At 40.1% G+C, this 14,401-nt stretch overlaps 1 protein-coding gene across 3 annotated transcripts in view; it reads right to left on the bottom strand.

Annotated features, from left to right (window-relative positions):
• LOC118423948 (parathyroid hormone 2 receptor-like) overlaps window positions 1-13,979 on the bottom strand; it is a 92,107-nt gene extending 78,128 nt beyond the window's left edge. The window contains exon 1 of one of the 3 annotated variants that reach the window (XM_035832274.1): window positions 13,891-13,979. The gene's annotated coding sequence lies outside the window, so the exon portion shown is untranslated. Of the gene's footprint in view, window positions 1-425; window positions 644-11,866; window positions 11,986-13,890 lie in introns of those variants that run through there. The other 2 variants (XM_035832278.1, XM_035832277.1) reach the window with 2 other exon arrangements.
• Window positions 13,980-14,401: the final 422 nt, after the last annotated feature.

Raw genomic sequence — 14,401 nt, 5'->3', positions numbered from 1 at the left:
TTTCCGGGTATGCAAGAAGAACTAACATTATAGAGGTTAAAAAGTAGTACGGATTTGAGGTACGCAAGCACCATGACGATTATATTGTATATATAGGGCGAGGCAGCTTTCTTAAAACCACTTAAACAACATCCAAGGCCTACCTTTTTCAGAATTGTACTTTGTGACTCTAGTAAGGTAAAGGTTATGCTACCTGCATACATGTGATAAGAAAGCAATGCTGTCGAACGACCCCTTTGGGATTTGCTACTTAAAGTGTTGCAGAATAAGGTCTTGAGGGCACCGCCTTGGTTTCTTAGCATTACAAAATGGTCTACTAAAACCTGGTGGTTTTAAGTCAGACATGCGTGTATAAAAGTACATAATATCCAAACATTTACTCTTTAAACTCTGAGAAACACGCAAGTAAAGCAACAAAAATGTACCTGTAAATGTTTGCACGATCCGATGCAGATATACTGAAGCCCGCACGGCGGCGCTTTTCACGAGTCAGGTTATTCGGCCCCGGTGAACTCCTTGTGACAATGCGCCAAGTGCGACTCTATCACAGAGCTTCTGCACGTCTTAACGCTTAATCTCAACGTCTCAAAACTTCAAATCTGTAAGAATGTCCACCTAAGCTGCCATATGGTAGCTTTCTTCACACAGTAGCTGTCTGTGACACCCTTTTGGTGTCTGTGCGCCAGTAATTATTTGAATACCAAGGATGTCTTGGGCGTCACCAGATCTAGATGATAAACTCCTTTCCTACGGCTATCGACCCAAACGCTGTCAGAGATAAATGTCCAAAAGATAATCAACGACAGTTACGTCTTTTCTATCGGTGTTTTGCATACCAGATTAGGCACAATTGTTATATGAAAAGATGGTCACAATGCCCCGATTTAGTGTAGATTAAATCCATTATGAGACAGCTGTCGCAGTTGAGATAGTGTGAAAAACCAGATGGTATTTATCAACACCAAATGCATCTTAATAAACGTACCGTAGTGTTTGCTCAAAGAATAATAAACAGGAATCATGCCAAGCAAAATGTACTGTATGATTTCTATATGTATGATATACATTTGTATATTTTATCTATACATGTTTGTATTGAAGTGTCTAAAACTGGGATATCAACACTACATGTTTGGAATTGTATTAAACATACCAATCCTTATCGTTTGTGGTTGCTTTATTGAATGATGTGGTTGGTCTACGACTCACTATGGTAAACTCTTTCTATAGTGACAAAACTATTAGGCGCTCTATTATCTCTGTTTATGTCGTTTAAGCTTATAGTTTATGGTGACAAAGTTGACTACGGTGATATACTACATGTTTATTGACAAACGTTTATGGTCTATCATTACAGGCGACTGTTTATTATTGCAACAGCAATGTTATGAGCTATTATGGCCATCTATGCTTCAAGTGCCATTAATTTAGATTAATTCCATGTCATTGATTAATGATGTAATAAGGCCCTACACTTTACTTGATTTTTGCAATTGTTATGATTGTTATGATTGGGCTACATTGTGATTGACATGCTGTCCACCCCTCCATAGCATTGTGGAATGGAATGTCCCCGTAGACCTCGACCTTCAAAAGCATTTACGAAATGAACACAAAGTACACTAATATAAAACCTATCAAATCAAGACTGACAATTTACTTAAATTGTCCAACGTAACTACTATCCATGAATAAGACATGTACGTATCGCCATGAATTCTATCAGTATGCAATTTGGTCTGCATAATAACTAGAGTTATTACTTTTCATCAAAGAAAATTATATATACGGATAATATTCTTGATTCTTGTTTTACCACAAAACGATGCCTACATTACGTTTATTGGAACAACAATTGTAATCTGGTCGTCCTAGCGGTTGTAATGGCTAAAATTCGACTGGCAATTCTCTTGATACACATATATAGTCATTCTCTAATGACGGTGTCTCTAATGCTCCAATTACATACACAAAGTCGTCACTACATCGGTAGTTGCGACTTAGAATTTGAAATAGCGCTTATGCCTCTGCCACATTATCCACGATCTTCGGGCGTATCGATGGAAGATCGGCCATATTTAAGATCGACAGAGGGTTGCGCGTATTTTTCACCTGAAAACCGTCCCTGTCACATATAAGCCATACTTTGTACCTTGTGCATTTGTTCTGCAATAACGTTATTATTATAAGCGAGGCTCTGGCGATTGCCGCATAATCGTCGTCCAATCGATTTTCGCCAAATGTGACAGGGGTATTTTAGATCTAGAATTTCATGAAACTAGACACGAATCATTTTCTACGATTTGTGTGCTTTGACGTCTTTTCGGTCATACATTTACATTTTGCATGATATTTCAATTATGAAGTCAAGGATAACCCAAATCTAAGTTTTCCAATTTAAGGTGGTATCTCACTGCACTTGGGTCACCGGTGCGGCACTGCGGGGTTCGTTCACTGCGGCACTGTTGTGTTATTTTCGCCGATGTATTATAATTTAGATATTGTGTAATACGTAAAAGTGCGGCTTACAACACAACAAAAATCTTACAATGCAACAAAATACACAAAGAAAATTCGTTCTCTATTTCTGAAATTCGTTGAGTATTCTTTCGAGCCCCGAAGTTCCACACCTGTGCCCCAAGTGCAGCGAGATACCACCTTTTTGTTTCAGCGAGCACACAGCGAGATCGCCGTCAAGCGGAAATGGGGGCCTTCGAACGATGTCTAAATTTAGCTGTGTATGATTCAAACAATCAGATGCGGACTTAGTGATAATAATAGATAAAAGGATATCACTTTGATTTGATTTCGTAGACTTTCAGTAAAATTAGCACGGAAGTTTCTCTTTGTAGCCGACTCACGATGTGAGCAACTAAATTCAGTTTAAGTCTTTTCCATTAGAGACTTATCTATTCCCAAGCACGAATCTATCTCTATTCTCTTTGAAGTTTCCGGTGTCTTATAAAAAGCAGTATCCTTGACATTAGGCCACAGCAAGTGAATTCTATGATGACGCCATATGAAGAGTGCAAAAATAACGAAACGCGAAAAAAACAAGATGGTTAAATTTAAAAAAATAGACACCATAAACGTCGTAACAAGATTTAAAGTGACAAAACGCGGCATCACAACTAGCAAGGCATTGAATTCCATTCGTGTATCAAAGAGGTGAACTAGTGTAGTAAAAGTGACACTATTGTAGTAGACTGGTATCACTTGCCAAGCTGGCTTTCATATTGGTGGCTCTTTTGCAAGTACAAGTTTCACTTCTGCAACTATAGTCATGGCTACCTCCCTAGTGTCTCTTCTACAGGTACAATTATTAGGCTACAACAACTTTGCCTATTTTGGTCTATCTGACCATCCCCGAAGAGGAAAAAAATCTGGCGAAAATTAATGAGCGCGTTGATTTCATTGATAAGATTTACTTGCTTTGGCCTTATTGGCTGACTATCTCCAAGCAGATGCAAGGCGTCGATTTGTTTTACAAGCCATACAGGTAAAATATGGAAGAGGAAAAATAGGAGAAAGAAGAAGAAAAATATACAATCTGAAAAATCGCACCAAACAAATTGAAAGTAAATAATGACTTTAAAACACAAAAGCAAAGACAGATATTTACTAGAAGTTTGGGACAAAATGATGGTCATTGCATGGCGTATGAAAACTATGCGTATCACGTGACAAAAGCCCCAAAATAATAGCATTCTCTCACGGCTTCAGGTGATCATCATTTTTGTTATATTAGAAATATAGAAATATAGAAATATATAGAATATATAGAAATATTGTGTCGTTGCTTCTGTAACGATAAGCTTATCAAGCACCCGCACATGGCTTGCTTTTTGAGTAACGTATCACGAGACAGAAGCCCTCAAAAGAAGTGACGTAGCAATCTCTCACAGCATCCTTATTGTTTGTTGCAATGACGTCACCGCTGTGACGTCATCCTTTTGCGATGACAAGCTTATCAACCATTTGCACATGCCTACCGTTTTGTGTAACGTGTTAGATAGCAAATCCTTTTTCAACCACAACCGCGCCCGGAATGTCACCTTTAGATAACTTTGGCCATTTTGCTATGCGTAGACATTTCTGTGAAATACGATCACAATGCTAATGATCCTCTTGCAAGGCTTTAAACTGATTGGAGCAGGTGATTGGGGTCATTGAACTTTTATAAACGTTTTTAGAATGTCCTTGAATGTTGACTCAAAGTTACCCTGTACTTGGGTTTATCACGTGATCATCACGTGATTGACTCATGATCGCACAGTGCATCTGTACATGGATTTATCACGTGATAGTCACGTGATTGATATACTAAATGCATTGTTTTCCATTTATTCCACATTGTTTCTAGACTAGAAGGCTTTGTCAGAGAACTGATCTGTCAGTATTTCAAAAATCCTTTCCAACACTCCAATCGAAATTCAAAGCCTACGCAATTTCAGTTTCGATCAATTTTTGTGATTATGCGCCCGAAAGCTCAGTTTCACATTTTCACTCCTTGTCCTCGAAAATACATCAGAATAGAAAAGATCTCACGAAATCATGATTTGACATTGATCTATACATCTTATGGAATTTGCATCGTGTGAATCACGCACTTTCAATTCAAAGGTTCGAAGGGAGCTTTCCTTAAAGCCCTTGCAATTTTGTGCACGCCGTTTAACGATAGGGGTGAATGACACTGTCTCTAGACCGTTGTTGCAAAAAACTCCACACTTATAGATAAGAGGAATACATGTTCGCATGTGAGAACAATCAGAACAGACTTAACAACTAAAAAAGTAGTCTGTCTGTACAGGGTTGTAGCCAGCCTGAAATCATTTTCAGTCCCCTTGATTTTGAATGGGAATCCTATCGAGCGCCGAAGGCATGGCGTGACGTTGCGCGTCATTTCTAGGGGGTCTGGGTCCCAGAAAAGTTTTAAATCAAGACCCTCTGAAACACTATTTCCTGCATTTTTAGGTGCAAAGTTTGCTTGTAGACTAAGCTGTTCAATGGAATCTGTTTTGGTGAAGAAGAACATATGGGTTTCAGCTTTTTTTATATCTTTACATATCAACTTTTGTCTGTCCCAGGGGACGGAATGAGGAAAACTTTTTTTCAGTCCCCAGCTGCAAAATTCCTTCAAAGGACTGAAGGACAGGTGCTGGCTACAACCCTGTGTCTGTCTGTCTGTAGCACGATTTAACTGCACTTTTTAACACTACGGAAAAGTGAGACGTACACCGGTACCCGTGTACTCGCACACATTTTCGACTGAACAGCAAGAGTCTTTGTAGTGAAAAGAGCAAGTAACTCTGTGAGCTGAAGATTGAAAGTTACAGGAAGCCAATGGCGTCACCCGCCTGTATTAAAGTAAACCACAGTGCTAGTATTCTCGTTGAGTGTAACGGACACTAGTCTCGTACGGTAGGGACTGCCTTATTGAACGCTGAGATGGACACAAAGTGCAGCAGAATTTTATCTCTATCACTAGCATCACAGAGCATCAAGGTATATATAGTCGCCTAACGTGGTTTCAAATTGTAATGTTTTGAAAATATATATTACAGATATCAAAAATATTACAGATTGTAACCACCATCCACCGACTCTATATCCTATTTTAAACAACGGATATAGGTTACCCCGCAGATAAAGGTGGACTAGCGTTACTTCTCAGGATTGATTCGGACGAACCGATAATTAATCTTCACTAGCTCAACGTTTGACTACACTGTGGCACACGTTTAATGTCAAACCCGTGTAGTATTCAACTCAATATGAATCACATATTCAAGCTATAGTGACAGCGTGGTAGACCAAAAGCTGTTCGTTTTCGTCATGTGCCAAACCAAACGAAAAGACTACTGTCCAACTTTTGACCACACTGTAGCACACGTTTAATGTCAAACCCGTGTAGTATTCAACTCAATATGAATCACATATTCAAGCTAATAGTACAGTGACAGCGTTGAAGACCAAAAGCTGTTCGTTTTCGTCATGTGCCAAACCAAACGAAAAGACTACTGTCCAACTTTTGACCACACTGTAGCACACGTTTAATGTCCAACCCATGTAGTATTCAACTCAATATGAATCACATATTCAAGCTATAGTGACAGCGTGGTAGACCAAAAGCTGTTCTTTTTCGTCATGTGCCAAACCAAACGAAAAGACTACTGTCCAACTTGTGACTACACTGTAGCACACTTTTAATGTCAAACCCATGAAGTATTCAACTCAATATGAATCACATATTCAAGCTATGGTGACAGCGTTGTAGTCCACACATATTTATTTTCGTCATGTGCCAAACCAACTGAAAAGACTACTGTCCAACTTTTGACTACACTGTAGCACACGTTTAATGTCAAACCCGTGTAGTATTCAACTCAATATGAATCGCATATTCAAGCTATAGTGACAGCGTTGTAGTCCACACATATTTATTTTGGTCATGTGCCAAACCAAGTGAAAACACTACTGTCCAACTTTTGACTACACTGTAGCACACGTTTAATGTCAAACCTATGTAGTATTCAACTCAACATGAATCACATATTCAAGCTATTGTGACAGTTGCCAGGCCAAACATGTTCTTTTTCGTCATGTGCCAAACAAGTAAAATGACTACTGCCCAACTTTTCACTAGTATTCAACTCAATAAGAATCACATATTCAAGCTATAGTGACAGCTTGGCAGGTCAAAACCTGTTCGTTTTTGTCATGAGCCAAACCAAGCGAAAACACTACTGTATATAGAATGGCTGGTATGCAAGAACTCGCCCTTAAAACCATTATTTAAGAGAATTTATTGACGTTGTCAAGAGAGGCTGGCAAAAGTTCACGGTGTCAAGCCCATAAGGCTCTACTGCCTTGATTACACGGATGACATCCGCGCGAGCAATAATTTTCGGCCGTAGTGTTTTTCGTATCTGTAAAGAAAGCTTTTTTAGAAAAAGGATGCTAATAAGTAAAGTCTCCCAAAAGCAAAGAACTAGATGTTAAAGAACAAGACAAAAGTTATCGTTTGGTATACGAAGTTCCAGTGTGTTCAGTCATTTGTTCAATCCTCTTTACCAAATAGATTTCATACTAAAGACATGATTTCGCCTCACTCACTCGTTGATTTTATTCCGTGGTTTAATACAGAAATTGATCAGGCCATATGACACCATATACACCGAGGAATAGGTGGATAGTTAACCCTTGAATGTAGTATACGTTACAATCTAGTATAGTATATTATAGTATATTATAGAATTGTATAGTATAGTATAGTATAGTATAGTATAGTACAGCATAGTATAGTCATAGTAAAAGTATAGTATAGTATAGTAATACTTTAGTCTAATATAATAACTCTGGATCTATCTATATGAAGAAACAGCCACATGTTGCTAAACTGGCCAACCTCACTCGAATATGAATAGTCTAAAAGACCCAGATGTTAAATTGCTTGCTATAATTTTTCATCCGTTGCCCTATTTGCTCAAATACCATGGTCTTGAAACCGGGTCATTGAAATACGATCAAGCAATGTGTCCTTGACATAAGCAATCTTTTATATTAAACATATTACACAACGTGCGTTACTTTTAATCGGTCATCGACCCTTAAGTGAAACATTGTCTCAATATGTGTTGATCGATAATGATCGATGTGTGATTACTAATCTATCAGCAAAGAGTAAACAAAAGCATTTCTTGCATAATTAGGTAAACATGCACCCCCCTGAATGCGCCTATGGCAATTCTGCGTTGTAATTACGTAGTTAAAAGACGCATGGTGGACAGCGTGTTTCGTGTCTTTTGTTTTCAAAGACCTCAAGGGAGATTGAGAATTTGTTTTGAGGTTTGGGATCTTTTAAAGTTCCATAGTAACTGTAATTCTATGCCTAGAAATCATGGTGATTTTTCAAGTACAAAGTTTGGAATTCTTATAATCTCCAAGCAGATCCTACAATGGCATAAAATAGTACCAAACTGGCCAAGGAGTGTAGTCAGCCAAGAGGTGTCCATTTGCCATTTACGGTAGCCAAACACACTCCTAGGCCAGCTTTACTCCTCTGCCAGCTTTTGATACTATCTTATGCTACCGTAGGATCTGCTTGGAGATTAGAATTCTTACACAATACAAATTCTCAAGCAAAATCGGCTCCTACAGTTCCCAAATGATTGTTGGTGGCTTAACCTTAGGAACTTCATCTCTGTCCAACACACAAACATACAAGCAAACTACCATAAACATACTATAAATATAACATTCTTAGTAAAAGATACTACATAACGTTATACAATAGCCACCATGGCATACACTACTAAATATACGTGCTCCAGTTATTGGCCAGCTCAAATAATTGAACGATTGGTGTCATTTTCCCAACTTTGTTAGAAAATTTATGACTTCTTTACAATGCAAGTGGGTTTCACATGTGTACTGAATTACCGAAACTATGATAAAACTTTCAATTTTATTTGAAAAGCTATATTTCCCTACAAGACGAAGCTGTTAATCTTTTACCAGAAAAGCATCTTCAAGTCACTCACCCCTTTTAAAATATCTATGCCTATCTTCAAGACTAGACTACAAATCAATATTATTACAACACTTTGGGGTCTGTTGGTAGAGATAAGAGGGTTTCTTCTGTTTGAGGTCACTTAAGAGCGGTAAGCAATTCCCATGGCATTAGCATGCAAACTAGGAAGCATTGTGTAGTGTCTACAAATCACAGTCTAAATGAGGTTAATGGCGTTTTTTTAGATACAGAAAAATTCTAGTGTGTATTGGTGGTAATGGATACATTTTGTAGGGATAAAACTTTTGAGAAGAAGCTTGCACATAACAAGTGGGCCGAACAGCAAATTATCCTAAGGAATGCACAGAGCTTATAAAACGTGCTTAAGAACGCAGAAGTTGGTATCTCCCAAACAAACAAATCTAATCCACGCAAACACCTATGTTGACTTTTTATTATGTAAGCATCTATAAAATCTAGTTTCCGACACAGAGGCAAAAATGGACTTACCGAAACTGATTTCCACTGGACGCTCGAGTCTATGTGAAGAAATAAGCAATTCACTGATTTTATGACGTCACTTTATGCAAATAGGGCACGTGACTAGTTGTGCAGTGGATATGACGTTTATTGTGTCCCCAGTCACTCATATATTAGTTTACATAAAAATATAATCTCGGTTATACGATGACATGTGATTATTATCATGTTTTCAAAGCAACCGATGTGTTACAGATTTTACATAAACCGCATTATTATCATTTACAGCTTCCTTATTGTTCATTTATATTGTTTGCATTGCATAACACGGTAAACCGGCTTATAGTGTAACACACAAGGTTTGCATGAAGAGTACAAGCTGCATATCCGTACAGATTTATCTTATCAACTCACTATGGGAAAATATTCTTATTATTTTCCATAAGTGTGGTGGGTTATTTTACATTCTCTCCTCCAACACGGGACCTCCGTTTAAAACCATATCCGAGGCCGAGGGATATCCCTAACAGTATGAGCAAGTTACTCATTTTCACCTGATTGAAGTGAACAAATTCTTTTAAATCCTTTTTTCCAGCGGTACAACGTTGGGGCATGTCAAGGGATTCGAACCCAGGACTTCTAGGTTCTGGAACCAACACCCACCCACTACGTCATGTGACGCCACATTATCTTATCATTCAAACTAATATGTACCAGTCCTTGAACCAGTTTATGGAAATATAGACTGCTGACTACTGTACAAGTACTATATACCACAGTCGAAAGGTGAGGTTTCTCTTGCGTAACATGTACATTTTTGGGGGGGGGGGTAATTTTCAACACTAAGGAAGAGTGAAATGTACACACGTGTACACACATTTTCGCAACAGCAGCAGTCTTTTACAGGAACTTGATGAGCACATGATTGGGTGAGCAGTTGATCGAAAGATACAGGATACAGCCTGTGGCGTCCCCCGTCTCTATTCTAGTAAACCATAGTGCTAGTATTCTAGTTGAGTGTAAAAGACATTGGTCTCGTGGGGACTTCCTACATGCATTTCCAGCGGTTGGGAATTTGAACCCAGGACTTATGCATCTGAGTGGTCAATTACGCCATGTGACACGCCACATACTGGTACTCTTATCATTCAAGCCAATATGTACTAGTCCATGAACCAGTTTATGGAAATGTTAACTGCTAGCTACTGTACAAGTACATGTACTATGTACCTGTGAGTAAGTCGAAAGGTGACTGAGATTTCTCTTGCGTAACATATGGTCTTTCTTAAGTGAGATGAAAACAATTTAGAGGCTTACCAGAGGCGCTACTGGCTCAAGTCCACCCAACTAAAGGAATGTCGTAACATCTGGGACGAGGAGCTTAACTCCGTTTGAAAAACGACTAACTTCATATGGAGAGATCCCCTTATATAAGCTGTAATAAATTGTTGTTAACCTTGTAGCCGCTGGCTAGTGGCACATAGGTCAGCGAAAGGTGGTATCTCACTGTACTTGGGGCACCGGTGCGGCACTGCGGGTTCGAAAGGCACTTAAAGAATTCCACAGATAAAGAACAAATTTTCTTTCGCTTTGTGTACTTTTTGTTTTATTTTTACGTATTACGCAACATCTAAATTACGAAATAATGGCAAAAATAACACAACAGTGCCGCAAAGAACGAACCCGGCAGTGCCGCACCTGTGTCCCAAATGCAGTGAGATTCCTTGTGGTTTCTGTAGCAGGGCATATTTTCAACAGGGAGGCACCTCCTCTAACGTACAGGACCCCATTTTACGTCCCTTCCAAAAGACTGGTGCAGTCCCAACCCCACCTATTGTCTTTTACTTATTAACTAATTGCAACCAGGAGTTTTGAGGCTGCTACCAGTTGAGCTACAGGGACATACCTTAAGAAGTAATAAGGCCACAGGCTTGATAAAATATTTGTGTAAGGCAATATGGCCCTGTCTGGGATGAGTAGTAGTAGTAGTACCAGAATGTTTATGAAGTAGGAAAGTGTCGTAAAAATACATATAACAAACCATACACGAGTGTAAGATAAGATTGGCCAAGGCTCATGGTAAACTCGCGATCAAATTGTCGTAGGGTGTCGTACGATTTTCAGTTCGTACGATCTCAAAACAGTCTGTGACAGAACCAACCTCCGACAAGGATCTAAGACAGCATTTACGGTAAGAAGACATTTGGAGATTGTACGACACTTGCACAACTATGTCAATAATGCCGCGAATCGCGCGACAATCGTACGACAATCGTGCGGCGGTTGTGACCTTTTTAAGAGTTGACGCCACACATGTGCTGTGATGTGATTTACCGTTCCGTGCTGAGAATGTGTACATAGTCGCGCCAGCCATTTACAGTGAGACAACAAATATGCCCCGCACAGCTGTTAAGCATGTCTGGAACTATTGACTCCCAAACCGGTTTGAAAAATGACAGTTGGAAAAAAAGAGCGGTAATACTGTAGTCGTCATTTCTCAGAGAAGATGTGTTGATGGATGTGTTCTATGAAATTAGATGCAAATTGAAACAATTTTCTCTCACCATATCTGCTTCGAGATTAGAGGCGGTGGTGTACGTAATGAAGTAGTTAAGTGGTGGGTTGGGGGGGGGGGGGGGGGTAAAATTCGGGGGAACGTTTCAAATTTTCAACCCATCCCCCTCCTACGCCCCCCCCCCCCACACACAAAGTAGTTATAACGACAGGATTCTGTCAAACGCTTTCGAAAAATCTATGAAAACTTACAAAACATGCTTGCAAAGAAGAACGGCCAACCTTGCAAATAAGCCACTGCATTTACCGTACCCATTAAGCTGAACAAATAGATAGGACAAATACGCTCTCAGCACCCACCTTTTTGTTCTCTCACCGCAGTAGTGCTTGTCATCAAATCCAGGTAAAACACACACTGATTGAAGTGGGTGTGGGTGTGGGTGTGAGAGAGAGGAAAATGGTTCTTTCCGCTGTTTTTTTTCTTCTAACTCGCTCAGGCGACAAGAAATTTCGTAACCCCTTTCTTGATGAAACACCTCGGGCGCTTGCTTGTCCCACCTGTTGTACTACTACAGCGTTTCTGTCAAGCCTACTCATTCGTATATACCCAACATGGACACAGGTCATTCGTAAGGGCGTGAGTCAAAACTGGGAGGCGATAATTCTTCCCAGACTTGTTTCCTTTTACACCATTTGTATCATGACCCATATTTTCTCGTGGTAGATACACAAACCTTTGTGGGAAAGAAACAGCGAGAGAGAAACGCTTTCCCGATTGCTATCAACCATGCGATTACTCCCCCTCTCTCTCTTATAATGCAAATGGGCCAGGGGACATTAAGAAATGACAGCTATTCAATCGTATCTAGTTAATGCACCATTGCATATCCTAAATTGTGTGATGAACACATGGTGTATTCCCCTGAATAGGTGTGCCGGGACACTTAACACCATGTAGATACGACTTACACAGGTGTAACACTTCTAATGTGTCTGCTGTGATCTGTGTAGTATGCGTTGCGCTCTAGTTGTTATACACACCTACGAACAACACTAGTATCTTCCGTTTTCTAAGCTAACGTTCCAAAACCACAACCCTACCACAGCCAAATAGCATACAACGATACCACAGGAAGTAATAGGAACACTTAACACCATGTAGATACAACGTACACAGGTGTAACACGTGTGCTGTGATCTATGTAGTATGCGTCGTGCTCTAGTTGTTATACACACCTATAAACAACACTATCTTCCGTTTTCTAAGCTTACGTTTTCAAACCCAGACCCTACCACAACCAAATAGCACACAACGATACCACAGGAAGTAATAGGAACACTTAACACCATGTAGATACAACGTAGACAGGTGTAACACTTCTAATGTGTGTGCTGTGGTCTATGTAGTATGCGTCGCGCTCTAGTTGCTATACACACCTACGAACAACACTAGTACTGTAAATGCATTTAAGTTCGCGGGGATTTAATTTCGCGGTAGCGGGAAAAACGACTTTTCGCGGTGGATTTAAGTTCGCGGTTACACCATAGACTGCAGTCTAATACCATAATAGAAAAATGTTCGCGGTGGATTTAAGTTCGCGGTGAAGTGGTCACCGCGAAAACCGCGAACATTAATCCTCCATTTCTGCATTTACAGTATCTTCCGTTTTCTAAGCTAACGTTTCAAACCCAGACCCTACCACAACCAAATAGCACACAACGATACCACAGGAAATAATAGGAACACTTAACACCATGTAGATACACCGTAGACAGGTGTAACACTTCTAATGTGTGTGCTGTGGTCTATGTAGTATGCGTCGCGCTCTAGTTGCTATACACACCAATGAACAACACTAGTATCTTCCGTTTTCTAAGCTTACATTTTCAAACACAAACCTTCCCCAACCAAACCACACAACCGTATCTCTAGCGTACCATAGACTCCCGTTCGGACGGGGCAGAAACTCGCTATCACGGCAAAGTCCCTTCCACAGCAAAGTCCCTTCCTGGAACATGGCCAACGTTAAAAATCGCGGACCAACGCCCCCCCCCCCAAAAAAAAAACAGCCCCGTTCCGAAGACTGCAAGGGAGTCTAAGCGTACCACAGGAAATAATAGGATACCTCTTTTCATAAAGAGTCGTGACCTAAACGCTGAAAAATCCAAGGCAACTACACAAACGTTCTACCAAGGGGATTAATTAAAACTTGTTTCGCAAAGAAAACTAGAAACAGTTGACCTCTAGCTAGCTTACACACGAATTTAGAGATTTTAAGGAAATAGGGCATTGCGACTGTAGCTTACAATGCTATGATAACACATTTACAGAAGGGAATAGATACGACGAATGCGACTGAGGATAGCGTACTGAATACACCTACCTTTGCAAAGCTTCACTGGCGACACTTAGAGTTGTACCGTCCGTCTTCTAGCCCAGCCGATGTCACTATGCATAAAGTGGAAAACCGCCTCGTGACACTAAGATTTGTCCCGTCTTCTAGCCCAGCCGGTGTCTGACACTATGCATGAAGTCGAAAACTGCCCTCTTGATCCTTGATAAAAGGCCCACCGGGCATTTGGTTGGTCACAACAGCCGGAGCAAGATTGCGTTAATACCTGCATGCAAAACAGACGATACCGCGGGGCAGTGTTAATTCCCCGTTGCGAAGCCACGAGGTGTCTGTTAACAACTGGTACCAGAAAACGCCCCTCTTTTGTTTTTGCTGGCTTAGCAAGATAGTGGCCTCGGGGGCCTTGTTTCCCAGCATCTAATTGTAGATAAGCACTATATGTACGTAAGCTGTCCTCAGAACTAGGTAAGACTATGCCTATAAAGGACATAAAACCCATGCGGACGCTAGGCGAACTGTTCCCTTTTTATGTTTCCCCCAA

This window comes from Branchiostoma floridae, chromosome 10 (genome assembly GCF_000003815.2).
Source record: "Branchiostoma floridae strain S238N-H82 chromosome 10, Bfl_VNyyK, whole genome shotgun sequence".
Lineage (NCBI taxonomy): Eukaryota > Metazoa > Chordata > Leptocardii > Amphioxiformes > Branchiostomatidae > Branchiostoma > Branchiostoma floridae.
This window is presented reverse-complemented; position numbering and strand designations above follow the sequence as displayed.